Raw genomic sequence first — 15852 nt, 5'->3', positions numbered from 1 at the left:
AGACAGATTAATGTCTAGCCATACAATGGTAAATGTGAGACTTATTTTTAATAAAAGTTGGGTATTAATATCAAATTTTATCTTCTTGCACTAATTTTGATTTCAAAGACATCTATGTCATGGCATCATGTCTCTGATGTCATAATCTTCAAGAATGAAGGCATCAGGGGTGGCTAGGTGGTGCAGTGGATAAAGCACCGGCCCTGGAGTCAGGAGTACCTTGGTTCAAATCCAGTCTCAGACATTTAATAATTACCTAGCTGCCTTGGGCAAGCCACTTAACCCCATTTGCCTTGCAAAAAACCTAAAAAGAAAGAATGAAGGCATCATGATTGGCATCACTTCATCTCAAGCCTAGTCCATTTATATCTTTAGCTGTTTGTATGCAGTTTCCCCTATTAGACTGAACTTTTTTGAAATCAAGGATGGCTTTTGTCTTTCTTTGTATTATCAGATCTTGGCACAGCAACTGAAGCATAATAGACATATAATAAATGTTACTGAATTTAATCTTTCCTCAATGTTTTGCTAAAATGTAAAAAAAAAAGGGAAACAGTGATTGTTTCTAAGACTTTATGATGTACTAGATGGAAATAACTTGTACACAAAGTCTATAAAGAGTAAATATGATATAATGGAAGGATTGAATACTAACAAAAACCGGGGTTAGGAAAGGTATTATGACATTTAAGCTTAGACAAAGAAGATGATCTTTGCAAAGGCATTGATGAAGAGAATGGGGTCTTGAGTGTAAATCATAACGAGCAGTTTCATTGACTAAAATATAGAATACAGACACTAAATAATATGAAATCCTTCAGAAAATACAGATTGGAACTAGATTGTTAAGGAATTTGAATGCAAAGCAGAGATTTGTACTTTTTAAGAGGTAACAGTAGACACTGCAGATTTTAAGGGAGAAGGATTATGCCTTTGGACCTTTCTTTCAAATGTATTAATTTTATAGTAATATGAAGAAATAGAGAAGACAGAGATTACAGATAGGTAAGAAAGAATATTTTTTCATAATATGATTTTGCCAAATAAGATAGGAAAACAGCTTTAAGTATATAGTGATGCTTGTTGCCAAATAAGATAGGATAACAGCTTTAAATATATGGTGATGCTTGCATAGAGAGAGAATGGGAAAGATTCAAGTGCTTTGGAGTTGGAATTGAATATTGACTGTATATGGAGAAAGAATACGAGAAGATTCAGAAAGGAATAAATGTACAGACCAGGTTAAACTAAAGAAGAGTCAATTACTCAATTGAGAAACCTTTATTAAGCTTTTACTTTCTTCCAGGTTTAACTCTGGAGATATAAAGAAAGCAACAATAATCACAAATTTGGATTATCAACTTTTAAGCAGGAAGGTTAACAAAGGAGGAGTCTTGAATTTGTTTTGGGTCATTCCAGGAAATCAAGTGATTTAGGGTTTTCACTGTCATTCAGAATATTAATTCTTTTTTCTGAATCTTGACTTAGTTGCAGATTTGATGACCTGTCCATTTATACATTAATGCAGGACATTGATAAAAATGTCAACTAGAACAGGTCCTGGATCACTACACTAGAGATGTTGTTTTTTTTTTAAGATAACCTCAAAGAGTTATTAGCTATCATGTTGAAAATATTTCTTATGAATGTTGAACTCATCTTTCTTCAAAAAGATAAGGAGGTGGGGTGGCTAGGTTGAACAGTGGATAGAGCAACAGTCCTGGAATCAGAAATACTTGAGTTCAAATCAGGCCTCAGACACTTAATAATTACCTAGCTGTGTGGCCTTGGGCAAGCCACTTAACCCCATTGCCTTGCAAAAAACCTAAAAAAAAGTCAAGGAGGTCATCCTAGAACATGGGCTTGAACTACTGGCTTTCTTTTCTTATTGTCTGTGACATAAAAAGTCCAGCTTTAGGGGAAACAGTGTATTTGAGATTTAGGAATATTTTCACTGCCACATGGGATATCTTTCTGACCAATTGTTGGTACAAAACTAAATGTGGAGTCAGAGAAAGATAACTAATTAATTAGTAGTAATTTATAAATTATAATCTATTTTTGAAAATAAACTTGAAATATTCTACCCATAAGCATTTCAATGCATTTGATTCCCTATTCACTGCTTGTCTAAACTTAGCTTCAGGGGAAAAAACACTAAAAATAAAAACAAAAGCAAAAGCAAAGTTCACAGACAAATAAGCAAACAAAATAAAACACTTACTTTATACTTTTTTTTTAAGTTTTTGCAAGGCAATGGGGTTAAGTGGCTTTGCCCAAAGCCACACAGCTATGTAATTATTATGTATCTGAGGTCGGATTTGAACTCAGGTCCTCCTGACTCCAGGGAAAGTGCTCTATCCTCTGTGACACCTAGCTGCCCCAAAAGTTACTTTAGATCCAGTAGTTCTAAAGTGCCATAATTTTCACATTCATCCATGTTGTCTACAGGAATCATATTGGATATTTATTATTTCAACAAAATATGAATAAGCCATATGTACCCAATTTATTAATTTTTCATTCTAGTAATTTATTGAAAGGGGAAATTGTTGAAGTTATAGGAAACAGTATAAGAAGAAGAAACAAAGAGGAAAAACGTTTGTAGAAAAATGAACAAAGAAAATGGAAGATGATGGGGAGAAACCAGGAAGTTACCTGAGCTCTTTTCAAGTTCCATCAGAAATCACATTAAATCAAGACTCTAAGTAAATTCTGGAGTGACAGAAGCCAGAATTTTCAAGCTCAAGTTACATTACAAGAAATTCAGAAAAAGTGTGTCTCACGTGGTTAAAAGGGAAATGCAACTGGCATAGCAAGGTGAAGCCAAGGGTACATATTAACAACATATACCCCCCAACCCAGTCCCAGCTCAATAGGCCAGGGACACAGCAGGCCAGCTGTTAGGCCTCCAACCCCAGCACAGAGGGCATATTATGAGACTTGAAATCCTGGTTCAATAGATGTGAATAGGTCTTGCCTCTCCAGCAAAGTTAACAAGCTAGCAACTCCTGAAGCACTGATCTAAAAAAAAAAAAAAATAAATAAAAATAAAAAGCAGTGACCAGAGAAAGAAGCTTGGGAGAGTGAACTTTGTTCCTCAAGAGCAAACTTTTTCAAATGAAGAAAAACAAAACAAAAAAGAGCCTTAAACATAGAAAGGTATTATGTATTATAGGGAAGATCAAAATGCAAACTCCTAAGTAAATGGAAAAATGGCTACACATGAAGTCTCAAAGGGGAATATGAATTTTTCTCAAGTCTTTTAAGTCTCATTGGAAGAGTCAAAAAGAATTTGAAAAATCAAGTAATGGGAGCCAAGATGATGATATGGAGCTAGGAAACTCTTGGAACTCTTCCTGAAACAAATTTTAATGAAGCCTTTAAATAGATGGTCAAGCAATAGAACCCATCAAAAAGAAAAAAGAAAAAAAGGAAAAACAGAATAAAATAAGTTCTTAACTCAAGATATCATGGGGGAACTTCATCAAAGATCAGTCTCAAATGGATAAAAGAGGAGTTTAACTCAGTGTAGTCAGAACTGGGAAAGCAGCCAGGAGACCTTTAGTCACAGGTCAGCTAAGGTCTCAATTTAGCAAGGCCAGCAGCAAGGGTTTCAATCACATCTCAGAAGACAAAGTTCAAGCACAGGAACAATAATGAAATTGGTGGGACTGAATCAGGCAACCCTAAAGCACAGAATGAACAACTATTACCTCAAACACCATAAGAAAGTGATATTTCAGGGACCAGTCCCCCAACCATTGTACTAAAAACTTAGAACTGTACCTCTTTTATTTCAGGAGTAAAGTTCAACTATTAAAATGAGCAAAAAAAACCAAACCTCCAAATCAAAAACTCATAAATACAAAACTATAGCTAGCCAATATTGTGATAGGGATGATAAAAATGCCATTTCAGAAGGGGAAATAGTGACAAAATGCATACATGTGAAGAAGCTTCAAAGAGGTTTAGGAATTGGTCTCAAATACAAAGAAAACCTCTTGAAAGAAATCAAAATGGATTTAAAAACCCAAAGACAAGAAGAAGAAAATTGAAGAAAAGAAATGAAAGTCATGCAGAATTATGAAAAATTGATTGAAGAAAACTATATTGGACACATGGAAAAAGAACCAAGTTTTTAAAAAAGTAAATATGACCCATGGGAAAAAACTAAAATTAGCCAGCTGTAAAAGGAAAACAACTCATCTAAAAGCAATATTAACCAGATGGAAAAGTAAATACAAAAGCTAACTTAAGAAAGTAAAACCCTAAAAATTAGAATTGGACAAATGGAAACTAATGACTCTTTGAAGAATGAAGATTTCATCAAACAGAACTAAAAGACTGAAAAATAGAACAAAATGCAAGTAAATCTTAGGCAAAATGACCAACCTAGGAAATAGGTCCAGGAGTGATAAGCTATGAATTCTAGGTCTGAGAGTCATGATAAGAAAAAGAGCCTGGAGTAGTTAGGTGGTACAGTGGTTTGAACACTGGCCCTGAAGTCAGGAGGATATAAGTTCAAATCCAGCCTCAGACACTAGCTGTGTGACCTTGGGCAAGTCACTTAACACATTGCCTTATAAAAACCAAAAGAAAAATAGCTTAGACAATATCTTTCAGGAAATTATAATGGAAAACTGCCCTAATATCCTTGCAAAGGAAGAGAAAATAGTTTTTGAAAGAATGCATCAATCACTCCCAGAAAGAGATCCCAGAATAAATACTAAAAGGAATATTGTAGCTAGATTTCATAATTCTCAATTAAAGAATAGAACTGCAAATAGTCAAAAAGAAGTAATTTAAAAATCAGCAAATCACAGATAAGAATGCAAATGATTTATCAGAGTCAACATCAAAGAATAGGAGGGCTTGGATTACTACCATGAATCAAATACCCTGCAAAATTAAACATATTCATTCAGCGGTAAAAGCTGGATTTTTCAATGAAATAGAGGACTTTCATCCTTTCAAGACTTTACCTGATAAAAGACCAGAATTGAAGAGAAAATTTGATCTTCAAAGACACAATTCAAAAACTGTGTAAAAAGGTAAAGAGAAAAGGGAAATGTTAGTTAATAATATTAAACTATATATAGGAAAGACAAAAAACTCTTGAGAAATATATTTATTTTAGGCTATTTTAGGATATTCTTTTACTTAGAGGTTGTGGGTACAGATTGATAATGAAAGTGCTGATACTTTAGCTGATATTACAGTATGAGGGTAAAATTATTTTTGCCAGTTGGAGGGAGTATTCTTAGAGGGTGTGGATATAAATCAATTACAAAATGTTTTTGCTTTACATGATAATTTAGTTCATGTGGTTTGTATTTCTATAAGGATAATTGATGGGAGTTTACTTTGGAAGAGGGAATGGATATAAATTTAAAATAATTTGATGATACTTATGGTTCTTGAAATTTGCATTTTTTTGCAGAGGAAATGAACTTTTTTTTTTAAATTCGAAAATCCAGTCTCTATAGAAACTGTCAAAAATTACCAGTGTTGATAATATTTCAAGTTGTTTTGGTGGGGCATTGGGAAAAGTTTTCAATTAACAATAATTGGACTCCAAATAAATCTCATTGGTTATGGTACTGCCACTGTGCAAAGCTGAGAATTGTATTCCTTATGAGAAAATTGAGGGGAATGTCCTTGATCAGAGTCTATGACTAAGAAGTGATTATGATGTTATAATGCTTATAAATCAATCAACTCTTAAGGATTCTACTTCCAAAGGACAGATAAAAGAAATATACCTTCACAGAGTTTGTAGAAGTAAAACAATTAAAATGCAAAAAGAAGGATCACACTGGGGGAAAGTGAGGCATTAGAGTACAAATAACACTGACAGAAGAGACACTAGGGACTTATCAGATAAGGAAAGAAGGGAAGCTGTGATCACAAGATAAATCTTTTAACAAACTTGACTGAAAGAGGGAATAACATACATTAGCAACTATATTTAGAAATTTATCTTACCCTAAAGGGAAGTAATGGGGGAAGGGGAAAGAAAGCAGAAAAATGAATTGATAAAAGGGAGGGGGAATGTGAAGGTAAAGGTACAGAAAAAAATAAATGATAACAAAAAGAAGGGGAAAGGGAGAAGGAAAGAGAAGAGGGAACAGTCAGAGGCAAAACACCAATGAGGAATAATAATGGGAAAAGGAAGAGAAATAGAGACTTAGTAATCATATTTGTAAATGTGAATGGGATGATAGCAGAGTGGACCAAAAACCAGAATCCTACAATATGTTATTTACAATAAACACATTTCAAGTAGAGAGATACATATAGGGTAAGGGTAAAAGTTTAGAGCAGAATAGATTATTCTTCTGCCAAAGTAGAAAAAAAAAAGATAAAACAGGGCTAGCAATTCTAATCTCAGTCAAAGCAAAAAGAAAAAATAGATTTAATTAAAAAGGATAAGAAAGGAAACTACATCTTTTAAAAAGGTAACATAGATAATGTAATATTAAATTAAAATATGAATTCAGAGTTATTTTACCTAACCACATGTCAGCAAATCTGACATGGATCTTTCTGAAATGAATGAACATTTACAAAACTATAAACTAACCAGATTCACAGAAGATGAAATAAAATACTTAAGAAATCCCATTTCAGAAAAACAAATTGAATAAGTAAAAAAATAAAGAAAGAATCCTCCAGGCCAGATGGATTTACAAGTGAATTCTACCAAAGATTTAAGGAATAATTAATTCCAATTCTATATAAACTATTTGAAAAAATAGGTGAAAAAAAGAGTTCTATTGATTCAGGAGACTATGGTTATAGGGAACACTGTAATTGGAAATAAATATTGCAGTCTTTTTTTACTATTAAATTCTGGCTGAGTAGAAATATAGAATATATCTATCTAGTAATAAATGTTATCTGCGCCTATGATGTAAATTGACTCCTATTGTTGCTTTGTTGAATACAAATTCCCAACCTCACTTCATTCCACCATCCACCCCGCCCCCAAGCTTTTCCAGTCTTTTACCTTTCCCCCTTTGTCCATACACTCCTGACACTTCTATACCCAGGGTGTGGGCAATACTATAAGTCTGGCCTAAACTCCCCTCCTGGTGCACAGACATGCAAGAGTATCAGCCCAGTCAGTTCTCTTCGCTGTTTCTCTCCATCTGACTGTCTCTCTCCATCTGATTGTCTGTCTCTCTGTCTCTCTGTCTCTCTCTCTCTCTCTCTCTCTCTCTCTCTCTCTCTCTCTCTCTCCCTCTCTCTCGATCTCTCTCTGTCTTCACCTAACTTTATGTTATTTAGCCTGTCTTCAAAGTTCTTTCCCTAGGAGGAGAAAAGGTTTTAATATGTAAACCTTGCAGGCTTGTATAATAAATCACGAGCTCTTTCAAACACCACAGCTAAAAGTTAATCCTTTCACCATCAACACCTCTCAATATTAATTGGTAACATCAATTCTCTAGCAACACTACCATATTCCTTTCATGACTTCAACGTGGTGCTGATACCTAAATCAGAAAGTATGAAAATAGACAAAGAAAATTGTAGATCAAATCTCCCTAATGAATATTGCTCTAAAATTTTAAAATAAAATTTAGCAAAGAAATAAGAAGTTATTACTAGGATTAATAAACTAGATCAGTGAGGTATGCAGGGTGTTTCAATATTAGGAAAGCAAACAGAAAAATATTTACTATATCAATAACAAAATTAACAGAAATAATATGATTATTTCAATAGATACTGAGAAAATCTTTTGCTCGGGGACCTATCCCGAGCCTTCGCCTGGATCCATACCTTTCCCCGGTCTTCGGACGTCACGGACCCGTCGGTCTTCCGACGCAGGGACCCTCCTTTGGGGAAGGAGGGCAATAACTGGACAGAACACCCGGTTGCAGTCTAACAAGCAGGTCTTTATTGCTTACATAGCAGCGAAAAAAAGCTCTCCTCTTCCCCAGTCCCCTCCCTTCTCTAGTCTTCTGTTCCTCCCCCGAGCTCCTCCCCTGTTCCTCCCTCATGGGCGGAGCCACTCCTGTTACTGGGGCGTTCCCAGCACCCATGTGGGCGGGTTCACACCCCCAGGTGTCTCCTAACCCATAGGTGGCCAAGGTCCGGAGCTGGGTCCAGAGCAATTCCCCCTTTTTGTTTAGACAGGGGTAGTGTCCATTTTTGGTCGTTCTCTGGGATTCTGGAGAAGAGCACGAGGGTCAGCCTTTGATAGCGTATTTTTGCAGCAAGCATATGTAGCAAAAGAGGCAGGATAGAAATAATCATAGTCTTAATATCCTATAATAATAAAATTATTTCAGATCTGAATTAAGCACACATACACATATGTACGAACTCACAGAAAACAATCATTTTTAACCAAGCTGTGATTGATGCCCTGGCCGGCATCAATCCCAGAATATAGGAACATTTTCCTATCCCTCCAGGCCAGTAGAGAGATGTGAAAATGTCTCATTGAAGTTTAACTACACATAAGACCGGTCAAGAAAAAATAACTTTTAGAATCAATTAGAATGTCTTGAGGAACCTCTTATATAAATTTATTAAGAATTTTTAAATAACCAATTAATATAAAATTTGAATGCATTCTTAAATAACTCTATAAAATATAATTTTAACTATTCTAGCACACAAAAAATGTAGTTATAAGTACAAGCACTGGTGATGTTCATTCTTCTTCCTATTTTGCAGTAATATAGGACAGTTCTGGCAGAAGGCCTCAATCCTTAGAGAAAGCGCTTCCTGCAGTTGCTTTCACCAGGAAAGATGAGATGCAAAACGGTGGATAATAAATATTTAAATTGGTGCTGAACAAGGAGTGTGATGAATAAGAGACATGGTATCTGCCTTGATGTTGTTCAAGGCAGTCTTCATTAGGGATATTAAAAACCGTATCAAGCAGGGGCCAAAAATACAAAGGAGAAATAATATGGCAACAGGACCTATCCAGCTGAATAACCACTGTAAAAATTGTAAATGCTTGAGATAATTAGCAATATTAAAGGCAGCAGTTTGATGATTTGAAAAATCAGTCGAAATATTTCTCAGTTCTTGAAGCAATAAGGCTAACTGATGAATGTCTGATGAAGCATTATGAGATAGTAGTGTACCCTGTAATGCAGCCCGTATCCGAAGCCATGAACCAACAAAAGAAGAGTTGGTAAGATTTACCTGTAATGGAGTGACACACAATGGTTTATATCTATAGGGACAAGGAATTTGGGTTATCAATTCATGGTAAGCAAGCTCATTCCCAATGTAAACTACTACAGGGGCCAAAGCATCTATTTCCTTTTGAAGTGCCCAATTTATATGATTTTGGGTGGTCCACATGGATGATTGCTGGGTCAAGAAGTTCTGCAATACAGATGCCAAATATCCTTGTCGTTGGTAAAGATCCTGAATTTGGAATTCCTCATAAAGTGAGAAAGCAAAATTTATGATATTGAAAGCAAGATCAATCACCTCACGCTTTTGCTCCGAGGTCTCTGACCCACTTGGTTGGAGCCCAAACTGGTTTCTCCTTTTCTTTGCCATCCGGATTTGGATCTGGTTGAATACAAAGATACCCTTGTCCATTTATAATTACCGAGCCTGGGCCATGCCATTGGCCATCTGGGATTTTCCACAGTACTAGGTTGCCTATTGGGCAGGGAGAGGGATGGCTAGTTGTGTGTGTGTGGAGTGTTCGTGAAGTTCCTGCGAAAAAACGCAAAGCTGGGGAGGTACTATCATCTCTCAATTGAAGAAAATTCATGGTGTATACGGCCTGTGCTAATTGTGTATATATATAAGGTGGCCACGACCACTGACTCCCCCTTTTTGTTTAGTGAGGAGGGTTTTAAGGGTGCGGTTAGCACGTTCAACTATGGCCTGACCAGTGGGATTATATGGAATTCCAGTTTTGTGTAAAATGGAAAATTCTTGACAAAAGTTTGCAAACGCCTTGGAAGAATATTCAGGGCCATTATCTGTTTTTATGGCTGTAGGAACTCCACAAGTGGAAAAACAGGTTAAAAGATGTGCTATCAGCCCATTCAGGGATAGAGTCAGTAAAATAACAAAGAGCACCTTCAGAAGCACAAATATTTAAAACAGGATATTTTCCAAACATACAAAGACAACGATCAGACATAGCTAGGAATAAATTGGCCAGCATCGTAAATTTACAAGGGATGCTTCTTTTACTTCTCTGGAAATATTGCCATTCTAGGACACCTTGCTTTTGATAGAGACAACCAATATGTGACCTTTGATTTAAAATGGTAGCAAATATAGGTTGCTCAGGATCAAATTGAACTATAGACTCATGACACCACGCGTGAGTCAGGGGCTCGCACGAAAGCCACCCGTGGCACAATGAAGGTGAAGGCCAGCAGCCACCGGCCGAGGTGGGATCCCGAGGCCTCGGTCCTTCATCCCGTCCTGCCGAGGGCGCACCACCGGCCCATCTCGCCCGCCCCGCCAGGGAGGTGGAGCATAAGCGTGCGTGTTAGGACCCGAAAGATGGTGAACTATGCCTGGGCAGGGCGAAGCCAGAGGAAACTCTGGTGGAGGTCCGTAGCGGTCCTGACGTGCAAATCAGTCATCCGACCTGGGTATAGGGGCGAAAGACTAATCGAACCATCTAGTAGCTGGTTCCCTCCGAAGTTTCCCTCAGGATAGCTGGCGCCCCGAATAGGGACCAAGGGAATTTCCGCCTGGCCTCCCTTAACAGGGAGAAGAGCTGGACAGCCTCAGATTAATTTGAGATTAATCTGGGACGAAGTTATGGGGCAGGGAATGGGTTTTCCCCTGATTAGACCCGAAGAAAAGGCAGTTCTAGCTTGTCAGTTATATAAATTAGGTAAGCGGCATCAATTTAAGCCACATATTAAGCAGTGCCGTGAATTTGTAGATAAGGTGTGGGGGTTCTCCCCTTGGTTAGAACATTCAGGGATTACCAAAGAGAACTGGGAGACAGTTGGGCAACAGTTGGCTTCTTTTGATGAGTCATGCCCTGGAATCCTAACTGACCAGGACTTCTCCTTTTATTCTCTCATAAATACAATGTTACAGGGGGGGTCCTCGTCCCTGTGGGCGAGAAACAATTGGCACACAAGTGGGAGAATCATTAGGAGAATCTTCTGAGGAGGAGGGTTGTAATAATCCTCCTCCGATTTATCCTTGGGCAGAACTTAGAGAAACTTATAAGAAACATAATAAATATGGAGCTAGGAAGAATATGGAGGAAGTTAGAATCAGGGCTGTGGCGCAGCAGAAATTAAGACCCAGGACTGTGGCGCAGCAAACATTGAGAACGGAGGAAGTGTTTAGGCCACACCCACAGGCAGAGACAGATGAGGAAGAAGTCTCCACCTCTCTGTCCGCTATGTCTCTGAAACACCGAGCCAGTTTCACCTTTGGCTCTTCTAGGGGTCCTGCTCCAGAAAGTCTCATAGCACGCAGTCTTAAAGCAGCTGCTGAAGAAGGGGAAATTGTAGATTGGGAAGATTGGGGTATTACTCCAACTCTTTGTCCTGTTTTTGATGATGGCCAGGGTGGCAATCGCCGTCATGAGCCAGTTCCTTTTAAAGTATTGAAAGACCTCAAGGAAGCTGTTGCCAAGTACGGCCCCTCTTCACCATATGTGAAACATTTATTAACTAATGCCACTGCTGCATGGCCCTGGACCCCTTATGATTGGCAAGAGGTTGCAGGTGCAGTGCTCACCCCAGGACAAGCAGTTACTTTTACTGCCCTTGTAAAGAGAGAGGCAGAACAGTATATAGAGGAGAGAGGTATCACCAACCCTGATGAGGCTTATGAGATGATTACAGGGACAGGAAGATGGAAAAGACCTGGAGACCAAATACATTTACAGCCTATGGTATTCGCAGCTATCCAACTCTGCCGTGTCAGAGCCTTTGGGAAGCTAGAAGCCCAAGGGGCAGAAAGGGAGAAATTTATTGGTCTTAAACAACAAGCCAATGAAACCCCTATAGATTTTATCAGCAGGGTACAAGAAACAGTCGTACGTGTTTTAGGACACGCAGCTGGTTCCAAACTGCTTATTCCGCAGTTGGTAAAAGAGGGTCTTCGCCCTGAATATCAACAGCTTTTGACTGGTTTGGGCGCTAATCCCTCCATAAGTGATATAATCGAGCGCCTCTTAGAGGCCCCCCCTAAAAGTAGAGAACACCAAGCCATGGAGATAGCCATAGCTCAGGGGATTAGTGAAGGCCTTAAACAACGAAAGGGCGTTTGTTTTAATTGTGGAAAAGAAGGGCATTTTGAGGCACAGTGTCCTGCAGGTCAAAAGAAGGGCAATAAACAGCCCACCTGCTATTCCTGTGGAAAAGGCGGACATATGGCAGAGTTCTGTAGATCTAAGAAAACATTGGTTCCGGGAAACGGGAGGAGGGGCCCTCCCCGTGGGGGCCCCGACACCAGAGCCTATCCGATTACAGTAGCCTCAGAGATGCCCATGGGGCCAGACCCGGAACCAAAAGGGTTGCAGGAGCGATATCAGAGGGAACTACAGAACGAGAGGATCTAGGTCAAACTATTCTAACAGTTGCTGAGCAGGGAAAGGAAGAGGATTCATTAATAATCACCCCCTGGAGTACTGCCTCTATAGAAGTGGTCCCGGCCACATTTCCCCAACTAATAGTGGGTGCTACAGGATATTCTCCTGTACTTGTCCACACCCAACTACTGCCATCTGGTGACACTACTGTATACCTTACCAACCCACACTACTACCCAGTAACCCTTCCCCCTGGCATGGCTATTGGCCGAGGAATATCTTTGCCATGGATTGAGAGTGTCCCACAAGTAAATTGGTGCACTGAAGTCCGATCACAACGGCCTATTATACATATAAATATAGAAGGTAAATTAGTGTCAGGAATGATCGACACTGGAGCTGATGTCTCTGTTATTGATTCAGCACAGTGGGACCCCTCTTGGCCACTTACGTCATCTACCACCCCTATTTTGGGGGTGGGAGGCCACCAAGGGGCTAGAAAAGCAGAGCGTCATTTAAGATGGAGTTATGAAGGACAAAGTGGTTTTATTCGTCCCTTAAAGATTACGGGACTAGGCTCTGCCCTGTGGGGTAGAGATTTGTTACATCAGTTACAATTGTATCTTACCACCCCTGAACATTTGGCAACAAACTCCTAGGGGCTACTGTTATGGTGAGCTGCCCAAAGATTACTTGGACAGTGGCCCCTTTCTACGGAGAAGCTCACTGCATTAAAAGATATAGTTAAGGAATTATTGTTACAACACAGAATTGAGCCTACCACCAGCCCTTATAATTCTCCAGTATTTGTAATAAAAAAGAAAGCTGGCACCTGGAGAATGCTTATTGACTTACGGGCGGTGAATAAAAGAATGGTCCCTATGGGCCCGCTACAGATGGGTCTTCCTTCTCCTGCCTTTATACCTAGAGAATTTGTTATAAAGATAATAGATATTAAGGATTGTTTTTATAGCATTCCCCTTCACCCTGAGGATAGGGATAAATTTGCATTCTCGGTAACATCAAAAAATTTTCAAAGCCCGTCAATCAGATATCAGTTTACTGTATTACCTCAGGGAATGGCCAATAGTCCAACTATGTGCCAAGCATATGTTGCAGCTATTGTTCACCCGCTGCGCAGTAAGTACCCCAAGGCCATCATAATCCATTATATGGATGATATTCTCATGGCTACTAAGCAAGCCACGGAGCTAGAAGGATTAACAAAAGAAATGCTCCTTTCCTTGAGTAAATATGGTCTTCAAGTGGCTCCTCATAAAATACAAGATACTAGCCCTTATCAATACCTTGGTCACACCCTTAGTGAAGGGAGGGCATCTAGAATACCCCGAAAGGTGAATTTAGAGAAATGTAGTACCCTTAATGATTTCCAGAAACTTATTGGTTCCATACAATGGATACGTTCTACAGTTCCTATTCCTGATGATTTGATGTATCCTCTTTATGATATCCTGAAAGGAGATTCCACATTGACCTCACCCCGGTATTGGACCCCACAAGCCAAAGAGGCCATGACACAGATTTTGTCCACCTTTGATAAAATGTAGCACCCAGTTGTTATTTGAAACCACTAGAGAGCATAGGAATAAATGAAGTCTTCCTTAAAATGATAATAATATTTATCTATTTTTATGTAATAAGAATAAATTAGTAGCATTCCTAATAAGACTGGGGTAAAAAAAGGATGCCCATTATCACCACTATATAAATATTTTATGAGAAACATTTGTTTTAGCAATGAGAGAAAAATAAAAATTTCAATGAATTAGAATAGGCAAATTTTTGCAGTTTGCAGAGGATATGATGGTATACTTATTGAATCCTAGAGAATCAACTAAAAAACTATTTGAAATAGTTAACAACTTTAGTAAAATTGCAGGATATAAAATAAAGCCACAACAATCTTGAAAATTTCTATTTATTATCAACAAAGCTCAACAGCAAGATATAGAAAGAGAAATTTCATTTAAAGAATTGTAGGTAGGAAGGGAGGGAAGAAGAAAATTTTGTAACTTAAAAATACACATATGCATATAGATAAATGTTGAAAAACTTTTGTAATGTGTTTGGAAAAAATAAAATATCAATTAAAAATAAAATATAAGTACTTAAAACTGTATAAAAAAAGCATTGTAGACAATATAAAATATTTGAAGGTGTACTTACCAAGAAAAACACAGGAACTATTTGAACTCAATTATAAATACTTTTCACAGAAATAATATCTGATCTAAACAATTGGAAAAATATTACTTCTTCACAGGTAAGGCAAGATAATAAAACAAAAAAATGTTAACTCTACTTAAATGACCTATTTATTTAGTGCCGTGGCAAATAACAAAAATCATTTTACTGAACTAGAAAAAAATAGCAAAATTTATGTAGAAGACCAAAAAATCAAGAATAAAAAGAGAATGTATGGCAAAAGTAAAGCAAAGGGAGGTGGCCTAGTTGTTACCACATCTAAAACTATATGTTTATAAAACAGCAAACATCAAAGCTATCTGTTGGTAGCTCAGAAATAGTGGTAGATTAGTGGAATAGGTCAGGTACAAAGGACAACATAGTAAATAATTTAAGCAATCTACTATATGATACACTGCAAACCTCTGGGTTATAGAATTAGAATTCATTATTTGACAAAAACTGCTGGGAAAATTGTAAAAGGACATTGTAGAAAATAGGCATGAATCAACATCTCACACCCATACCAAGAGAAGGTCAAAATGGGTAGATGATTTGGATAAAAAAGTTGATACCATAAACCAATTAGGAGAGTAAAGAATCATTTACCTGTCAGATCTATGGAGAGAGACAAAAATGAGATAGAGATCATTATAGATATAAAATAGATGGTTTAAATTATATTAAATTTAAACGTTTTTGCACAAGCAAAACCAATTCAACCAAGTTTAGAAGGAAACAGAAAGCTGAGAAACATTAGGAGTCAGTATTTTTGATGAAGTTTTCATTTCTACAATATTTAGAGGTATGAGTCAAATTAATAATAAAATACATCATTCCACAATTGATCTATGGTCTAGATATAGGAGCATGTAGTTTTCAGATGAAAGAATTTAAGCTACTACATATTCATATTTTTATTTTTTGATTGTATTTTCATAATATTTCATTTTTTCTAATTCTTATTTCACAGCTGGACTAATATGGCAATGTTTTTAATATTATTTAATATTTAATATTATTTAATAATATTGTGCATATATAACCTTAATTCAATTATTTGCTGCCTTTGGTTGGTGGAAGGGAATGGAGGAAGGGAGAAAAATTTTATAAAATGGCAAGATGAAAATTTTCTATAT

General features: G+C 37.4%; 1 long non-coding RNA gene and 1 other non-coding gene across 2 annotated transcripts in view; one reads left to right on the top strand and one right to left on the bottom strand.

The window, feature by feature from the left end:
- Nucleotides 1-15852, top strand: part of LOC141494894 (uncharacterized) — a 273864-nt gene that overhangs the window by 144715 nt on the left and 113297 nt on the right. The window lies entirely within an intron of this gene.
- LOC141496728 (U4 spliceosomal RNA) lies at nucleotides 5481-5621 on the bottom strand. The gene has a single exon (XR_012471130.1). It is a non-coding gene; the product is annotated as a U4 spliceosomal RNA (small nuclear RNA).

The sequence above is a fragment of the Macrotis lagotis genome, chromosome 8 (assembly GCF_037893015.1).
Source record: "Macrotis lagotis isolate mMagLag1 chromosome 8, bilby.v1.9.chrom.fasta, whole genome shotgun sequence".
Classification (NCBI taxonomy): domain Eukaryota; kingdom Metazoa; phylum Chordata; class Mammalia; order Peramelemorphia; family Peramelidae; genus Macrotis; species Macrotis lagotis.
Note: the sequence above shows the minus strand (reverse complement) of the source record. Positions and strands in the feature narration are given on the sequence as shown.